The sequence below is a fragment of the Rattus norvegicus genome, chromosome 10 (genome assembly GCF_021556685.1).
Source record: "Rattus norvegicus strain SHRSP/BbbUtx chromosome 10, alternate assembly SHRSP_T2T, whole genome shotgun sequence".
In the NCBI taxonomy this organism is placed as follows: Eukaryota; Metazoa; Chordata; class Mammalia; order Rodentia; family Muridae; genus Rattus; species Rattus norvegicus.
The window spans coordinates 96,430,001-96,449,103 of NC_141543.1; the positions used below are offsets into that span (position 1 = coordinate 96,430,001).

General features: G+C 49.2%; 1 pseudogene; it reads right to left on the bottom strand.

Moving 5' to 3' along the window:
- Positions 1 to 16,791: 16,791 nt before the first annotated feature.
- Positions 16,792 to 19,083, bottom strand: LOC148003133 (splicing factor Cactin pseudogene; annotated as a pseudogene).
- Positions 19,084 to 19,103: the final 20 nt, after the last annotated feature.

Consider the following 19,103-nt stretch of genomic DNA (forward strand, 5'->3'; position numbering starts at 1 on the left):
CAATATTGTATGTTAGATAATTTTGTGGTTTAATTTCTTGTGTGTGATAATGTGCTGTGATAAGAGAATTCTGGTCCTTAGGAGACACACTTTTCTACACCACAGACACTGATGAGAAAGCTGGCGGAATGCTCTGGCTTCACTTCCTTTTAGTCGCTGACTAGAGGTTACCCCACTAGCTCTGCTGGAGACAACACTCTGACCTGTCAGTCACAGTGGTCATGGAACTTAGAGATAGCCCAAATTACTGGGGAACACCACCCGAGCAGGCCGGATTAAGTGTCAGACCGGTACCCCTTTCACCAGAAGACCCACACAGCACCTCAGGCCAAGGTAACACCACCCTTCCTGAGTGCCTGTTCTAGAACCGTAAGGTAACTTTCCTTAACTGTAGTCACCTTCCTTCCATTAGACCAGCCTGCTTCTCTCTTCAAAATGCCCCTTAAGCCCGGTCCTCAGAGAAGGATTTAAGACTTGGGACCCTGGCCTCTCACCCGTGGCTGCCTCTACAATCAACTCAGTTTCAGTGCCGAGAGTCAAATGGGCTGTGTCAGTAGCCGCAGGTAAAAATAAAGAGACCGAGTCCTGAAACTTCTCAGTGACTCTACGATGCTAAACATGCACACGTGTGTATGCACTTACATGCACATACATGCAGGCATACTGGATATACCTAATGGAGACAGACAGAAAGAGAATACAAAGGCAGCAAAATTCTGGTTTGGGGGAAAATAAAACCTAGACAGAGACTATTTTCCCCCCAATTTTCTGTAAGCTTAATTTTTTCCTAAAAAGAAAAACCGTTGAGGTTAAAAAAAAGCATAAATTAAAGTTGTATATATTAACATATAACTGTAATCTTGGCACTTGGGAGGCTGAGGTAGAATTGCCAGGGCCTGTAAGTTCTAGATTGCCTGGCTCTAGAAAGAACACGTTTCCAGGAACAAACAGACAACTGCAGGTTGCATGTGTTAATGCAAACCCCTTTAGTACCAGCAGTCTGGGGCGGAGGCAGGTAGATCTCTGTGACTTCAAAGCCAGCCTATCTACAGAGGGGCTTCCAGCCAGAGTCACACAGTGAGACCCCACCTCAAATTACCAAGAACACTCGAAAGGCAGGCTGTTTTGGGCTTCAGGACACGCCCAGAGAACAGAGCCAAAAGGTGGCTCAGAAGCTTTGGGGGAGCCTTGACAAGGTGTGGGGTGAACACAGGATAGATCAGACCATTGGGCTTTTCCTGGTGACCACCTCACACAAATGCCAGTGCGGTTACACTGACTAGACAGACCTCCATGTGCCAGCAAATACAACATGAAGTAGATTCAGGGATTTCAAAGCATCTGTTATTAAAGACAGAGCCTCAGGGCAGCGGTGACATCTGACAGCAAGCTGGAAGCAGACACAGTCCCCATGGTGAGCCTCTCACTGCTTTCACTACTAAAGCTCTCTCTAGAGCCGTGACTCCCCATCTTATAGATGGAGAAACAGCACTGCCAGTGACAGATCTCAGCAGTCCCAAGGTCTGGGATTCTGTGAGTTCTCCTGTGGCTCCCCATGACTGGCAAAATGCCAGGGGAAGGGGGCAGGGAGGGAGAGGGCGCTGGGCTAGCCCTGTAGTGGCTGAGCACTAGCTCGCTGGCCCGCTGTACACAGATGGTCTCACTTAAGCTTGATGAAGCCTCTGGAGGGTGGATTATTAACCCCTAGAGGAAACCAAGGGCCGGGAGGTTAAATAGTGTGCTAAAGGTCACCCAGCAGAAACAAGCTGGAAAGTCTTTGAACAAAAGTGTGTGTGCCCTTGATGGCCTGCCTGTCTGTATACTGTTTTTTGACAGGTAGGAGTAGACTTTGGGAATTCCTGAAGCCACTTTTCTTGAAAGTGGTTAGCACCGTGCCAAACACAGAAAATAGTGTGTGGATGGCTGTCAATGCTAGTGAGTGAGTGAGTGAGTGAGTGAGTGAGTGAGTGATGAATGAATGAATCGGAAATAGAACTTCCTGGCTTTCCTCAAATGGAAGATTTCCCCCCAAAGCCTTTTGAATACTCAGTCTAATTAAAGCAAAAGGGCACTGGAGAATGGCTGGGTCAGGCCTTTATTATCTGTCAAGTCCAATCTGTAGGCTGTTCATGTGTCAGGGTCAGAGATCAGTCTTTAGCCGCTCTCGCTCTCCTATCCATGTGGCAAAGAGAATAACTTGAAATCCGTGGGTGTAGAACAGATCCACAGACAAGGCAATGCTGAGGTGGGGCCAGGGAGTACCAAAGTTCTTAGTTACTGTCATCCAGCCTGCTCCTCACTGGCCAGGCTCCTCCCTCCCTGGTCGGGCTTCTCCCTCCCTGGTGGGGCTTCTCGCTCCATGGCCAGGCTTCTCCCTCACCAATCAGGCTCCTCCCTCCCTGACCAGGCTCCTCCCTCCCTGGCCAGGCTCCTCCCTCCCTGGTGGGGCTTCTCGCTCCATGGTCAGGCTTCTCCCTCACTGACCGCCAGGCTTCTTTGTGTTCCAGGTTACCAGGTCACAGTTTTGTACTCACACTGAGCTAGCTTGCCTGGGACGGTCTCGGGGAAGCCATCAAGACGAGGATGGCATCGAGTACCCGGCAGATAAGCTCTGCTGTGATCAGCTTGCCAGGTGATTTTGCCAGAGTGAGCCTCACCCACTGTGCTCTGGAGTGCAGACCCCTGTGTTTTCCCTAAATGTGGAAAACTCGGGGCGTGTAACTTGTGGTAGTGGGAACTGCTTTCCCTTCGTGAAAAAAAACAGCAAAATAATGGACGGCTTTAGAGTTGCCTGTTAATTTGTGAAGAGTGGGGTGTGGAAGGTTAGGGACTGTGGTTTTGAAACATCACCAAGCAATTCCAGCTATGCCTCCCTCAGGCAGCCTCGGGAAGGTGGTGCTGTCTTCTCTGAGCCACTAGAAGATTTGTCCATCACACACACACACACACACACACACACACACACACACATCTGCTCTTTTTGTGGGGTCCTGGGGACAAAACAAAACACATCACACAAGAGGTTACCTGGGAATCTGAGGCAAGAGAATCAAAATTAGTTTGGGCTATGTAGCAAGTAAGAGACCAACCCGGGATACCTGAGACTCTGTGCAAACAAAGAGAAAACTGCCATGACACTGGCAGTTAGTTCCATGGGAGGGGAGCGGATCCACAAATTCTATCTCATGCCCTTGAGATGGGAAAGGACTTACACATGATTCTTGTTCATCAGGACCAAACGTGATTCCTCCTGATCTAAGAAAGCATCAGAGGTCATTTCTGATTCTTTCTTTGTCTTTGTGACTCAGAAATAATGTTTTCCACAGTAGACAGCTATCTCTCTGGCTTTACACTGTCAAACAGTCAAAAAGTCAGGGATGGCGGCTCAGGTCTTTAACTGTGGAGGCTGATACGGGAGGATCAAATTTGAGGTCAACTTGGGCCACATAATGAGACCCAGTCTCAAAAGGTCCAAAAAAGAGTAGTTTGGGGGGCTGGAGAGATGGCTCAGTGATTAAGAGTACTGGCTACTCTTCCAGAAGACATGAATTCAATTCCCAGAATCCGCATGGGAGCCCACAACCATCTGTAATGATAGTTCCAGGGAATCTGACACCCTCACACAGACATACATGCAGGCAGATAAACAAGTCAATGCTCCTAAAATATAAACAAATTATTAAAGAGTCCAAAAACAAAACAAAAGCCTCTAAGTAAAACAGTCCATTCCAAAACAAATAAAATTACACAAAACAACCTCCCATCCTACCCTCGTTTTATAAAAGTTGGAAGAGTCCAGGTTCAAGGTATAGTTATGTTTCTGGACAGGCAGGGAGCAAAATCCCTTTTCTTTTTTTTTTTTTAAAGATTTATTTATTTAATTTATGTATACAAGTACACACCAGATCCCATAGATGGTTGTGAGCCACCATGTGGTTGCTGGGAATTGAACTCAGGACCTTTGGAAGAGCAGTCGGTGCTCTTAACCGCTGAGCCATCTCTCCAGCCCCCCAAAATCCCTTTTCTACAAACTGGTAGTAGGGCTGGCCCCTGGTTACGGAGAGCTCCAGAGAGAACAGGTCACTGCAGGGTCTGGTGGGACCCAGTCCAGGCTCTACCCAGGCTCTACTGCCACCAGGCCCTGGACTACAGAAGTGGCAGAGGAGGGACCCTGGATATCCACAAACCAACCAGACACTGAGCTCACAAAACACAATAGATGATGTTTTTGCTGTGACAGGAAAGAATAGTCTGAAGTGCAGAGAAAGGAGAGCCAGGAACATGTCTTATCAGAGTAGTTTCTGAATCGGGGGTGGCAACTTGGACGTAAAGTGCAGGTCAAGCATTCATACAGCTCTGATTCAAAACCCACCACCACTCCCCCTTCCTCTGTACAAGAAAAAAAAAACTTCTGGGAGGTAGATGCAAAAGCCTTTAAATCTCAGCACTGAGGAGTCAGAGGCAGTCAATTCTTTGAGTTGAGACCAGCCTGGTCTACCAGAGAGAGTTCCAGGACAGCCAGGGCTACCCGGAGAAACTCGTAGGTTTAGATTTTTCAAAACCTACTTTAATTAGGGTTCTTTAATGTTTCAACCTCCCTTCTCACCCACCTACCAGAGGTAGGGGGAAAAGAAAGGTTCATAGGAGGCAGGACCTGTTTAGAAACACTTCTTTGAGGAAATTCCAATCATTGTTGTCAGGATAGCGGCAGTCTAGTCTAATCAGCAAACACCAAACAGAAGTCAGTAGTGGCGGCTCGATTCAGAAGAAACCACAAGGCTCTACCAATCAGCCCAAGTCCTCAGAAGTGACAAGAAGCAGCCGGAATATCACCAGAAGCTCATTGGCGAGTTATTCTCACCAAAGTCACAACTCAGTGCAAGGTGAACCAAGGCAAGAGCCTCCTCACTCTGTCTGTTGGGCCATATTTATATTTCTTCTAATCAGCACTTGACCTCTTATGTGTCTGCACCAACAAAATATCACATGGCATAACTGAGTCCCCAAAGAAACCCGAAGTGGAAGCTTCTGCATAGGTCAGGTGATGCAGACTCGTGTGGTGCTGAGGCAAGACCCATGGGAGGACAGGCGATGTTTAGAGAGGATATAAATAGGACTCGACAGACAGTGACAGTGAGCTTGCATAGCTAGCTCTGCAACACTTCGTTGGTCTAGCTTCCTCGTCGATCTTTGCTGTGAGAGGCGCGGGCAGAGAACTTCTCTCAGGGAGAGTCCTGGCAGCTTCTGATAGATCCTGTCACCACTGCTGATTGCTGTCTGGTATCCTGACACCACTGAACTGGGCTGCTGGTACCCTGACACTCCAAAGAACCACTTCTAAACAGGTCCACAGCCCCTCGTCCTAGTTACCGTCTTTTCTCCCCAAGCTTTGGACAATGGGCTAGAATGGAGCCTTTGTGAACCCTTATTAAAACTAGTCTGGGCCGGCAAGGTTGCCAGGACTTTGGTTCCAGCTTGGGCTTGAAAAGTCACCAGATCTGTGTATATTCCACCTGTGGCAGGGGCAGGATTTGTGTGTATTTCACCCATGGCAGGGGCAGATTGTTTGAGTTATTCCATCTGCGGCAGGAACTGATTTTGTGTGTCTTCCTTGTGTCTCTTTGTATCCGTTCTGTCCATAGGGATAGGTTGGTCTATGTACTCTGCCCGCAGAAAGGGCAATTGGTCTGTTTGCTAGTTGTTCTATTTTTTGGGTTCTTATTTTTCTTTGTATTCTTGGACTTGGACTGACGAAACTTTTGGACACAGAACAGAAACTTTCTACCACACCCTCGGTCTGGTTTTAGAGCATTGGGATCAGGTCCAAGGATATACACACAATTTGTCAGTAGATATATAGAATATATATACAGAGAGCTCCACTTGAGAAAGACCAGTGGGCCTATTGCAAAGAATGTGGCCACTGGCTAGAAATTGTCCCAACAAGAAAAAATGGGCAGAGGGAGAAAGAAGGAAGGAAGATGGCTCACACACCCAAAAGAGTCTTAACTCTGGGAGAAGAGAGGGGCTAGGGGATATGGGGTTGGAGTCCTTCCCCAAACCCAGGGAACTCTGAAAGTGGAAGGGAAACCTGTTACAAGACTCTGTTCTCCTCCAAACAGAGGGGCCCCTCTCCAAGAAAAAGGTCTTGGGGTCAAAGGAGTCGCAGGGACTAAACAATATTCATGGGCTACCTGAAGATCTGTTGACCTAGGAGTGAGCCTTCTGCAATATGTAGACGACCTTTTACTTGCAGCAGAGTTTGAGGAAGTCTGTCTCAGGGGCACTAAGCAGCTGCTGACAGAGCTGAGTGAGTTGGGTTATCAAACCTCAGGCAAGAAAGGCCAAATCTATCAATGTAAGGTGAGCTACCTGGGGTACCCGTTAGAGGACTGGAGGCGCTGGTTATCAGAGGCCAGGAATGAAATTATCCTTCATACCCTACCCCAAAGACCCCCCCAAACAATTGTGAGAAATTTTGGGGACAGCTGGCTTTTATAGGCTTTGGATTCCTGGGTTGGCCAAGCTGGCAGCCCCCCTCTACCCCTTGAATAAGACTGGCCAACACTTTTACTGGGTGAAAGAAAACAACAGGCATTCGATGCCATTAAGAGGGCTTTCTCGGAAGCACCTGCATGAGGGCTGCCTGACATCAGCAAGCCTTTTCATCTCTTTGTAGCCAAGAACAGAGGGCTAGCTAAGGGGGTGCTGGCCCAATCATTGAGCCGATGGAAATGCCCCATTGCTTACCTGTCAAAGAAACTGGATCTGGTAGTGGTTGGGTGGGCTCCCTGTCTGAGGATAATAGCAGCAGTGGTAGTCCTGGTCAAGGATGAAGATAGGCTGACCTTGGGACAGGATTTGACTGTGACATCCTCCCATGCCCTTAAGAGTGTGGTATGCTGGGGTTGGGGATTTGGCTCAGTGGTAGAGCGCTTGCCTAGCATGCGCAAGGCCCTGGGTTCGGTCCCCAGCTCCGAAAAAAAGAAAAAAAAGTGTGGTATGCCAGCCCACTTACCAGTAGCTCTCTATCAGTCCTATGACTCAGTACCAGATTTTGTCACTTTCACACCTCCAGCGACCCTCAACCTGGCTTACTCTATCGCCTGACCCTGATCCTGAGGTGCTTGCCCATGTCCGTTTGCAGATCCTGGCAGAGGAACAGGGATGGCAGAAAGATCTCTCCAGTCACTGCCTGACACTGAGGTCACCTGGTTCACTGACTGAAGCCACTATCTCCTAGATGGGCATCGCAAGGCTGGAGCAGCCGTGGTAGATAGGCAAAGAATGCTCTGGGCAGAACCATTGCCCTTGGAATGTCAGCCCCCAAATCGGAACTGATCGCACTCACCAAGGCCTTAGATCTGGAGCTGGAAAAAAGATCAACATTACACCAATAGAAAGTATGTTTTCACCACCACCCATGTGCATGGGCAATATGCCAGCAGAGGGGGCTGCTGACATCCAGCAGCAAGGAGATTAAGAGCAAAGCCAAGATCAAGTCACTCTTGGAGGCTGTCCTTGAACCACCAACAGTGAGCATCAACCATTGCCTGGGCCACCAAAAAGGAAAGACTTTCATAGCTAGGGGAAACAACTTTGCAGATAAAATGGCGAAAGAGATTGCTACTAAAGACCCAGCCACAGTTATGGTCCAACTAATAAAGACAAAGAAAAGGGGGGGGGGGTAAAGGATTGGATTAAGAACTGACTCCTTCTACAGTACTCCCAAGAGGAAATGGTTCAAATCTCTGGTTACCCCACTAACTGTGACCTCAAAAGAGATGGGCAATGGAAGACACAAGAAGGAAAAGTTATTTCACCTTGGGTCCAAGTAAGAGACTTGCTTGCCCAAATGCACCAATGGACTCGTCTGGGCTCCAAGAAACTAGTACAAGCAGTCAAAGGTTCTCAAGTATTCATCATAAACCTGGGGTACCTGGCAGAGGAAGTAGAAGAAAGATGCCAAGTTTGTCAACAAATATATGCTTATTGCACGCACCAAAGTAGGGAAGGGAAAAAGACCCAGGGGAAGCAGGCAAGTGTCTTTTGGGAAGTAGACTTTACCGAGGTCAAGCCTGGGAACTATGGTTACAAATACTTACTATTTTTTGTAGATACCTTTTCAGGATGGGTGGGGGCCTTCCTCACCTAAAAGGAGACTGCCACAATGGTGGCAAAGAGGATAGTAGAGGAGATGTTTTCCCAGGTTTGGAGCACCTAAGGTAATAGGATCAGATAATGGGCCTGCCTTTGTATCTCAGGTAAGTCAGGGGCTTGCTAAGATCTTGGGGACTAATTGGAAACTCCATTGTGCATATTTCCCCCAGAGTTCAGGATGAAAAGAACTCTAAAAGAGACCTTGATGAAAGTGACCTTAGAGACTGGCAGTAACTGGGTGGTGCTCCTTCCCTTGGCACTGTTTTGAGCCCAGAACACCCCTTACCAGCTGAATTTGACCCCCTTTGAGATTCTCTGGGGTGGGGGAGCAGCCCTTGGTAGTTTTAGGACCTGACCTTGAGATTACTAACCAAAGTGACCATGAACTCATAAAGAGACTGATAGCCCTTCAGACAGTTCAGAGGGAAATCTGGTCCAATTTGTCTGCTCTTTAAGCTCCAGGGACTATGGAAGTACCCATCAGTTTTAAACTGGAGGCACTGTATACATCAGCTGGCACCAGTCCCAGTCTTTAGAGCCTCAGTGGAAGAGCCCCTACATAGTCCTCCTGACCACACCAACAGCCACAAAGGTGGACAGAGTTGCGGCCTGGATTCATGCCTCTCGTGTAAAGCCAGTTACCTGCCTGGCCCTGGTTGACCATCCTTCCTGGGACAGAGGTTGGAGCATTTCCTACACAGAGAACCCTCTGAAGATCAAGCTCACTTGATGGCCTGTGAAAAGTGGAAATCCTTCTCTTGCCAAGAATCATCCTGATCCTACTCCTGCTCCCAGCTGAAGGGATAGCCAGAAGGACAGGTCCCCACCAGCTGACCAAGCTGACCTGGAGTGTGACTTCGAACCTCACAGGAGATGAGGTGTTCACAGTGACTGAGAATCCCTTCCACATGGTGGCCAATGTTTGCCTTTGACCTGTGTCAGTTGGCTGCAGGACTAGACTCTTGGGATATACCCAGGGCTGGGACTAGGTTAGATAGCCTTCCTGTACTCTTAAATACACCAAGGGCAATCCAGGGTCTGGGAGATTTGGGACTTGGCTACGACTGACCCAACACTCAGGGCTGCTTTCATAATACTCCAGCCTATGTCTGCCCCTGGGGACAGGCCTACCAGGAGAGATCAGTATATGTGTGTGGGCGGGAGGGGGGTGACTACTTCTACTGCAGTATTTAGGGATGCGAGACCACTAGAGATAATTAATGGGCCCCATCCTCCTTATGGGACCTGATTACAGTCAGGAGAATCCTAACCAAGGCCACTAACTGCAAACCAGATCTAACAACCTTTTCCTGTCAATCTGAGGCCTTTAGCCCCTCGTTTTAGACTTCACTGAACCAGGAAAGCGGGCTAATAGTAGCTGGATCGGGGGGAAAACCTGGGGGCTCAGACTTTATAAATGCTGGTATGATGACGGACTCCTTTACACTGTCCAGCTCAGGATAGAAGTTCCTACTGCTTCAATGGGACCAAACAAAGAAATGGCCGTTGTGCTACCAAAACCGCTGGGTTCCCCCCACCCCCAACAACTCAATTAGCCCATTTGATAGCCCCCCATGTTTTAGGGGATCCACCTGACTCAGCCCCCTTGACTGATCTCATCAAGAAAACCTTCCATGTGCTGAATGTATCTAACCCTGGGGCCACTCTTGCTGGCTCTGCTATGATACAGTGCTCCCTTATTATGAGGGCATTGATTTTACCTCCTCAAATATCACCCTTCCAATGCATCATCTTCCCGCAGGTGGGCTCAAAAATCAAGAATAAGTCTTAGCTTAAAGGCGGTGAAGGGGCCTGGACTCTGCCTGGGCAGGTCCCACTGTCCCACCAGTCTTTGCGCAACTCTACCTATTCCCCATGTTACCGAGCTTCATACATTATACTGCCCCAGAATGGATGGTGGGCTTGCTCCATGGGTCTTGTGCCCTGTGTTCACATAGAAGTATTGTACTCGACAAAAGATTTCTGTGTTCTAGTATTGTTAATCCCAAGACTAATATACCATCCCTCTGAAGTAATGCTAGACAGATGGTGTACTGGCTGGTTTTGTGTGTCAACTTGACACAAGCTGGAGTTACCACAGAGAAAGGAGGTTCAGTTGAAGAAATGCCTCCATGCAATCCATCTGTAAGGCACTTTCTCAACTAGTGATCAAGTGGGGAGAGCCCACCCATTGTGGGTGGTGCTGTCCCTGGGCTGTTAGACTTGGGTTCTATAAGAGAGCAAGTTGAGGGTTGGGGATTTAGCTCAGCGGTAGAGCGCTTGCCTAGCGAGCACAAGGCCCTGGGTTCGGTCCCCAGCTCCGAAAAAAAAAAAAAAGAGAGAGCAAGCCAGGGAAAGCAAGCCAGTAAGTAACGTCCCTCCATGGCCTCTGCATCAGCTCCTGCTTCCTGACCTGCTTGAGTTCCAGTCCTGACTTCCTTTGGTGATGAACAGCAATGTGGAAGTGTAAGCTGAATAAACCCTTTCCTCCCCAACTTGCTTCTTGGTTATGATGTTTGTGCTGGAACAGAAACCCTGACTAAGACAGATGGGAGGGAGATAACAGAGTCAAAAGAGAGCCTCTAGCTATAACTGTGCTACTCTTTGCTACTAGGGCTGGGTCTGGGCACAACAAGTGTGGCCACTAGGACCACTTCCTTAGCACTCCAGGAATGGAGATATCAAGAACTCAGAATAGCTATAGATATAGATGTTGAAAGAATTGAGACTTCCATCTCCCATTTACAAGAGTCAGACCGCTCTCTCTGAGGTGGTCTTACAGAGCTAACGCAGTCTAGACCTCTTGTCCCTCTAGCTAGGAGGTCTCTGTGCAGCCCTCCGGGAAGAATGCTGTTTTTATGTAGAACACTCAGGAGTGGTTAAAGATTCCATGGCCAAAATTAGAGAAGGACTTGTTAAGAGACAAAGAGAGGGGTTGGGGATTTAGCTCAGTGGTAGAGCGCTTGCCTAGCAATCGCAAGGCCCTGGGTTCGGTCCCCAGCTCTGAAAAATAGAAAAGAAAAAAAAAAAGAGACAAAGAGAAAGAGAACAAGACCAAGGATGGTTTGAGTCCTGGTTTAATAGCTCCCCCCGTTTTATTACCTTGATTTCGACCTTACTGGGACCCTTGATAATTTTATTTCTACTTCTGACTTTTTGGCCCCTGAGTTTTAAACCTCTTAGTAGCCTTTATAAGAGAACACATAAATACAGTTCAGTTAATGATTTTAAGACAACCATATATGCACTCAGAAGTGGGGGATCAAGAATGTGAGCTTCGGGGTTGGGGATTTAGCTCAGTGGTAGAGCGCTTGCCTAGGAAGCGCAAGGCCCTGGGTTTGGTCCCCAGCTCTGGAAAAAAAAAAAAAAAGATTGAAGCTATGCTGAAAGAAAAGGGGGAAATGAAAAAGCCAAAGTTGGGATCAATCTGGGGCCAGTGGGAAAATTGCACCACAAACCTTCAAGCACAAGGACCCTTCCCTTCCAGAAAGGAAAAAAGCTAGTTTAGTTCCTAGAACGGCTACAAGCCAAATGGTTAAACAAAGCTACCTGTGACTCCCAACCAATCCCCACCCCTTGGAAAGTCCCAAATGGTACACTGGGTCAGTTTGAAGGTTGCCTCGCTCCACCAGTAGTACATAGTACCTGCCTAGTTACCATTGTTCAAATTCTGCACCAAGCTGTTTGAATTCTGCCCCCATTGTTTGAAAAGTATACAACCCCCTGTTAGAATCTGCTCCTGGTCCTCTCCCTCCCAAAGTGGGGTGACCACAACTCGTTGGAACAATACAGCTCCTCTTGCCTTTGCATCAAATACCACCTCTGTGAGTCTCATTCAAGGGGTCCCAGAAGAGGTTCAATTCAGACCTCACACTTATAGAGCTAGCAGTGCAATGCTTGTGGGTCTAGAGTCTTTGCTGATCTTCGCTTCGCTGAGAGAGAGGCACAGCCAGTTCTCCTTGTGTTCTTCCTGTTCTCTCCTGCTGAGGCCTGGCTGTCTCTGTGAAAGAGCCAGAGTTGGGTCTGATCTGGGGCCAGTGGGAAAATTCCCATGACAAAACTCTGAGCACAAGGACCCCTCCCTTCCAGGAAGGAAAAAGCTGGTTCAGTTCCTGGAACAGCTACAAGCCAAACTGTCACATAAAACTACCTGTCACAGGGTTGGGGATTTAGCTCAGTGGTAAAGCGCTTGCCTAGCAACCGCAAGGCCCTGGGTTCAGTCCCCAGCTCCAAAAAAAAAAAAAAAAAAAGAAAAAAAAAAGAAAAAAAAAAGAAAAAACAAAAACAAAAACAAAAAACCCAAAAACTACCTGTCACTTCCAACCGACCCATCCTTGGGAAAGTATTGGACAATATACTGAGTCCAATCTGAAAGTTGTTTTGCTCCACCCTGCTTAGTTACCATTGTGCAAATTTTGCCCCTGTTGTTAACAAGGTACATAACTCTCTGTTAAAGTCTGCTCAAGGTCGCCTACTCTTGGAGTGGGAGGACCCTGACATGTTGGAATTAAACTCCTCTTGCTTTTGCATCGATCACTGCCTCCGTGAGTCTCATTCGAGAGGTACTGGAAGAGGTTCAAATTGGGCATCACATTTGGTGCATTAGCAGGGAAACTTGCCTCTTGTGGGGGACCCACAGGAGAGTGGTGAATCAGAGGAGTGACAACTTGAGCAAGGAACTGTGGTTGTCTTGTCTGTGTTTCCTCTATCTAGCTTCTTTGTGTTTTGCTTTCAGTTTGGTTCATGCTTGCAAGCATCGGGAAGAGAGCCTGTGTGTGACCAGAAAAAGGCTAGGAGGACACTTCAGCCTTTCAGAATCCCGGTCCCAGTGTGAGCTGATGGGGTCGCCATAGTAACTAAGGAGGGGCTTGGGGGATGCTCCAGCCTCACCTCTCCAGTTCTGGCATGAGCTGACAGGTTGCTAGGGCTTTGATCTTGCGGGAGGCTGGCAAAGTTACCAGAATCTGTGTGCATCTTGCTTGTGGCAGGAGCAAATAGTCTGAGTCATCCTATCCCTGGCAGAGATGAGCTGGTCTGTGTTTTCCAGTTTGAAGCTGCAAGATCTCGAGAATCTGTGTGAATTTTGCCTGTGATGGGAGCAGGTCGTCTGAGTTACTGCATCTGTAGGACAGACTGGACCGGTCTGTGTACCCTGCCTGCAGAAGGAGGCAATTGGTCTGTGTGTATTCCGCCCATGGATCAATCTGAGTTGCTCCGTCCATGGCAGGGACAGATTGTCTGTGTCTCAGACTGTTTTCTCACATTAATCTTATTCTGAAGTTAAGACCACTTTATAAACTTGGAGTGACCTGCTTTTGATGTTAAATGGCCTCCAGAGGGAGACCTTTTATTTCCCCAGGCTGTCAACAGTAGAGGATAAAATGTTTCAGAAGTTTTCCCTCCTCCCCCTGACTAATACCTCTTGGTCACCAGGAACAACAAAAGCCAACTCCAGCCCAGAAGTCAGCTCCATCCTTGTTGACAGCATCAGCTTTAGGGCTGGAGAGGCGGCTCAGTGGTTAAGAGCTCTTCCAGAGGTCCTGAGTTCAATCCCCAACAGTCACTTGATGACTTCCTTTTTTCTCAAGACTGGCTCCAGGTTTTACAGCTCACACCAGCTTATCCCTCTTTCCCCTTCCCTTCTGTGGAGTGCATACTAGCATCCAGGGTCCCTCACAGGAGAGGCCCCAAGTGCACATACGTATCCCTCAACAGAGCTCGCAACTGACTCCTGGTCACTCATTTTGTTCAGTAAATGGATATCCTTCTTGCCGAGAGAAATGCTATTTCCATGTCTGAACAAATATGGTCTCTGAGTTATTAAAATAAAAGAGAAAGAGAAAAAAATAAGATGGGGACAAATAACCTCTCTTGTAATGTCAGGCATACCTGGCCATTATGAGGTAACTGTGGGGTAGAGTTTAGATCAAAGGCTAACACCTACCCCCCAAAAGCTCTTACAGGTTCTGTTCACCACAGACAGAGGCCAAGAAACTGGTTAGGGCTTCAATGTGGTAAAAGGTGGGGGACATCTCCAGATTTGCCACCAGACTCTGTAAGCAGGTCTCAAAAAGCCTTAGAGACTGGTGGGGACTGGATGATGCTCCTTCCCTTTGCCCTATATTAGATGTGTATGGCATTCTAGCCCCCATTGTATCCAGCCTACAGTTGGCGGCTACTACAGATCTGAAAAATGATACTTTAAAATTTAAGGTCAGAGCTAACCCAATAGGCTCATGAATATGTTTGGCCTAAATTATGTGCCCTTTATGAGGCAGGCCAGGTTCCAGAACCACACAAGTCAAAGAGACTGGGTCTATATGAAGAGATCTCACCAAGGTGCTTCTAAACCCAGGCGAAAAGGACATTTCATCATCCTGTTGACCACGATCACCGTCTGAGTGCACTACGACCGTGACAGACCTGCTCCTCCACTGAAGGAGACCACCTGGCTCCAGCCGTACCAAAACAGAGTGTTCAAAAGGACACCAACCCCCTGGAGTTAAAGTTGATTCAGTCTCGGTCTGCTGTCCCTGCTAACTACATGTTTATATGCACTGTGTGTCTTATATCCCCTTCCGCTGTTATGAAGGTGCCCTAGCTAGATCCCTGATAATTTTACTTTTATTTCTGACTTTTGGCCCCTAAATTTTACAGTCCAGTTAATGATCTTAGGGCAACATTATATGCACCTAGAAGCAGGGAAGCAAGAGTATGTGCTAAAGGACTATACGCTTCAGGACTGAAGCTAGAGCCAGAGTTGGAGCCAATCTGAGGCCAGTGGGAAAATTCCCACGACAAACCTTCAAGCACAAAGGACCCCCTCACTTCCAGGAAGGAAAAAGCTGGTTTAGTTCCTGGAAAAGCTACAAGCCAAACTGTCATACAAAGCTACCTGTGGCTTCCAACCTACCCACCCTTGGAAAACTTGAATGGTATACCAAGTCCAATCTGAAAATCGATTGTTCCAACAAATGTACATAGTACCCTGCCTAGTTACCTTTGTGCAAATTCTGCCCCAATTGTTCAAAGTCTACTCCAATTGTTGGCAAGGTATATATATATAACCCTCTGTTAGAGTGGGCTCAGGGTCCTCTCCCCTTGAAGTGGGAGGACCCTGACTTGTCAGAATTAAATTCTTCCTGCTTTTGCATCAAACACTGCCTCCATGAGTCTCATTCAAGAGGTCCTAGAAGAGGTTCAATTCGGACCTCACATTTGCTAGGTACTAGGTACCACTACTGCCGATTCATGTTTCCTATCCCATCTCTACCAAATTGGACGGCTGGTGTATCTGGTGTACCTGGGAGTGGATCAAGCTGCTGATGCTGACCTGCGAACTGAATTGCTGATTTCCAGACAACGCAGATGGGAGTTGCTCCAAAGAACCTTTCTAAACATGTCCACTCCCTCCGTATCCTTTCTTCCCAGGCAAGACTTTTTGAAAAAGGAGAGTTGAGATTTTATAAACAATTTGGATTTTAAAGCAGACTGGATTCCTGAAAACACATTTTCTTTTTTTTTTTTTTTTCCGGGCTGGGGACCGAACCCAGGGCCTTGCGCTTCCTAGGTAAGCGCTCTACCACTGAGCTAAATCCCCAGCCCCACATTTTCTTTTAATGGAAGGACACTGTAGCTGTCTTTAGACACATCAGAAGAGGGCATCTGATCCCATTAACGATGGTTATGAGCCACTATGTGGGTGCTGGGAATTAAACTTAAGATCTCTGGATGAGCACTCAGAGCTCTTAACTGCCCTCTCTCCAGTCCCCAAGACTGGACTTTTTTGTCAATAGGCTTCCTATTAAACAGACAAAACCCATATTCGGTCACATGGTTGAACAAGTATTCGGTCACACGGTTGAACAAGTCTGTGGAAACAACAGGATGTTTCTGCCACAGCAGGCAGTCTTTCCAGAACAGTTCCGGTCCTTTCCAGACAAGCAGATATCTGTGGGGTGGGGGTGGGGGGAGGTTAGGGCCTGCACAGTGCTGGTGACTGTCCAGTGTAGTTTGTTGTGATTATTAAAAACATTCCAGGCTATCACTGACTTCTTTCTGACTAAGGCATTCTCTCCACCCCCATGACTATCCTAAAGTGGCTGTCCCACCACCACCACCACCACGATGACCACCACAACCACCACCAGCAGCAGCAGCACCCCGCTCCGTGCCCAGCTGGAGCACTTACGATTTCCTAGTCATAGGTCCCCTTTGGCTAGTCTGCGGAAAGTTGCTCTAAACTCCGGTTCCCCTTAGAAAGAAAACTCCAGAGGCTTATGATTTATCAGTCAGTTTTATAACACGAAATTCTCAACCCACCAAACACCCACACAAAGAACTTAAAAGTAAATCGACATCAACACAAGCGGAACACCCAAATGGGACAAACCCACCCTACATAAGAGTTAATCACCTATCTAAGAAGTCCCCACTACGTAGAACTCCCAGAAGGAACTGGTTCTGGTTTCTCTTCCTCTCCTAAAGGTTCCATCTGGTGTCCTCCCCTCTGTCTGCCCCTGTGTCTCTCTATCCTTCTGAATCTCTCTGTCCCTTCTCTAAATCTCTCAGCCCACCTTCTTTTTCCCTGCTGGATCCAATAACAGGCTTAGCCTCATCTTTTAGCTGCCCACACCTGTGTGCAGACGGCAATCTACAGTCCACAGATCCCCAAGGCTTCTGGAAGAGGCCTTGTAGTCCGCTCGGCCTGGCCTCCGAAAGGCTAGCTGTCCAGAAGCCGGCCTGGCAGGGGCGGGCAGCCCACAGGCGTCAGCGGCTTGAAGTGGAACCAGAGCTGGAAGATTCCATTGGCGAAGTGGCCGCAGAAGCCATGGCGGTGCGAGTACTCCCACTCGCGCCTGACGATCTTGAAGGTGATGTCCTGGTAGGGCGGGCCCGCGTGGAAGCACACGATGGCAAAGTCCGAATTGTCCACGCAGTCCTCCAGGAAGTACTCGGGCGTGGAGCGCTTATGGAGGATGTTCGGGTAAAAGATGTTGAATATTTGTAGCCTTGCACGATCTTGGGCAGAGGGTTGTCCGCGTCGTAATGAGTCTGGTTGTACTTGTTCCACTCGAAGTCCGTGTGCACGCGGTTGAAGAAGCGCGGCTTGTGCGGCCGGTACTTGGCGGTCCACGGGGAGGCGCAGCCACCCAGTGGCATCTCCACGTTGAACTGTGCCTTGTCCTGCCCCATACCCTCCCTCGCACGCCAGAAGAAGATGTCCTCAGCGTTCTGGCTCTCATCCCCCGGAGCCTGGAGCTGTTGGCGAGACAGTTGCAGGCGCGGCAGATCCTCGTGTGGCTCCAGCACATGCACGTCCACTGGCAGCTAATGCGCTCCGATCCAGACTCTGCCTATCAGGTCCTCCTCCATCAGCACTGCCTGGCCACCAGCCTCCGCCTCCGCCTCCCCAATGCTGTGGTCTCCTCGCGTTCCAGAGTTTCCGCCGGGTCCACTGACATCCCAGGGCTGGGGTGCCGCGCGCCAGGTTCTGGGCTGTGGCTGGCCCTGGGCTCTGACTGGAGGATGGGGAAGAGCGCCTCACTGTCCACAGCCTGCTCCTGCTCCAGTTGGAAGAGCTTCTGTCTGAGAACATCTTGGTGGCGCTCACGGCGCTCTGGCCATGTGTGCAGGCAACTGCTGCAGCAGGCTTTCCCAGTAGGGCAGGTCGAGGGTGGGACCACCGGCCTTTCCCTCGACGCCCTGGAGGATGACCTGCAGCTGCCTGAACGTCTTACCCTTGAACACTGACTGCACATCGGAGCTGACCAGGGCATTGACCCCCTCACGCCATTCGCCTGGGCCCTTGCCACAGGCCTCCAGCTTGCAGAGCTTGGCGATCTCATCCTCTGTGATGGTCGTCATGTCCTGCCAGAAGTCCACGTGCTTACCCTGCTCCACTTCCCTGTAGACATGGATGTCCTCCATCAGGTCCTCCATGTCTGCCATCGTGAGGCTGTTGAGGAAAGCGTACGGATCGAGCATGTCCACCGCCTGGCCAAAGTCGTCCTCTGCACTGATGTAGTTGACCAGCAGGTCGATGGGCTTGGCTCGCCCATCTCGGATTCGGATCTTGGAGCGAAGCTTGGCCTGCTGCAACTGGAAGCTGTGCTCCTCCCAGCTCTTCAAGTGTTCTGCCTCCTTCTGCCGCTGCAGGAGCTCCTGCTCCTGCTCATGAGTGGCTTTCTCCAGTTCCCGCTTTAGCCGCAGATGTTTGATCTTTTGCAGCTCCAGCCGGTTCTCCTCCCGGATCCTCTTGTGGTGCTCCTACAGCTCCTCTTCTCCCAGGTGGATGATGCCTTTTTTGTCCAAGGCCTTCTTCCAGATGAAGGTGCCTAGCAGGTTGTTGTCTCCAAAAGGGTTATCGGTTGTTGGTATAGCCCACGTACTCCTCACCCCAGCCCATCTTCTCCTGCTTTTTGCGCTCCTTAGCTTCTTCCTTCTTGGCCAGACGCCTTGCAAGCTTCTGCTCAGGCGTCTCCAAGGCCTTGAGCAGCTCTTCTTGCTGCTTGGGCTGCTCACAAAGCCGCAGCCTTTCCTGCGGGCTGCTGCTGGCTCATGGCCAGGGCAACGGCCCCTGAGCTGCAGGAGCATCTCGGGGAGTCCGATCTAGATGCTGGGGACCCTGGGGACCAAGAGTTCCTGTGACCCTTCCGAGCCCAGGAGCTGGGTGCCCACTCCTCAATTGAATCAAAGTGTGAGGGCTGGCCCTGTGAGTGCCATCGGGGTGGCCAAGGGCTCTGGCTTCCACTCCTAGACTTTTCCTGGGCTCCTTCAGAATCTAACCTGTGCCCACTGCTGCACCACTTGCGTTCGCGTCGCCTTCTGCTGCTCTGCTTGCTCATGTCTGGGACTCGGGAAGCTGCTCAGACTCCACCCCTGTTGCTTCCGACCCAAGTGAGAGTCCGGACCCAAGTTCCGGCTCCTACTGTGCAGGGAGA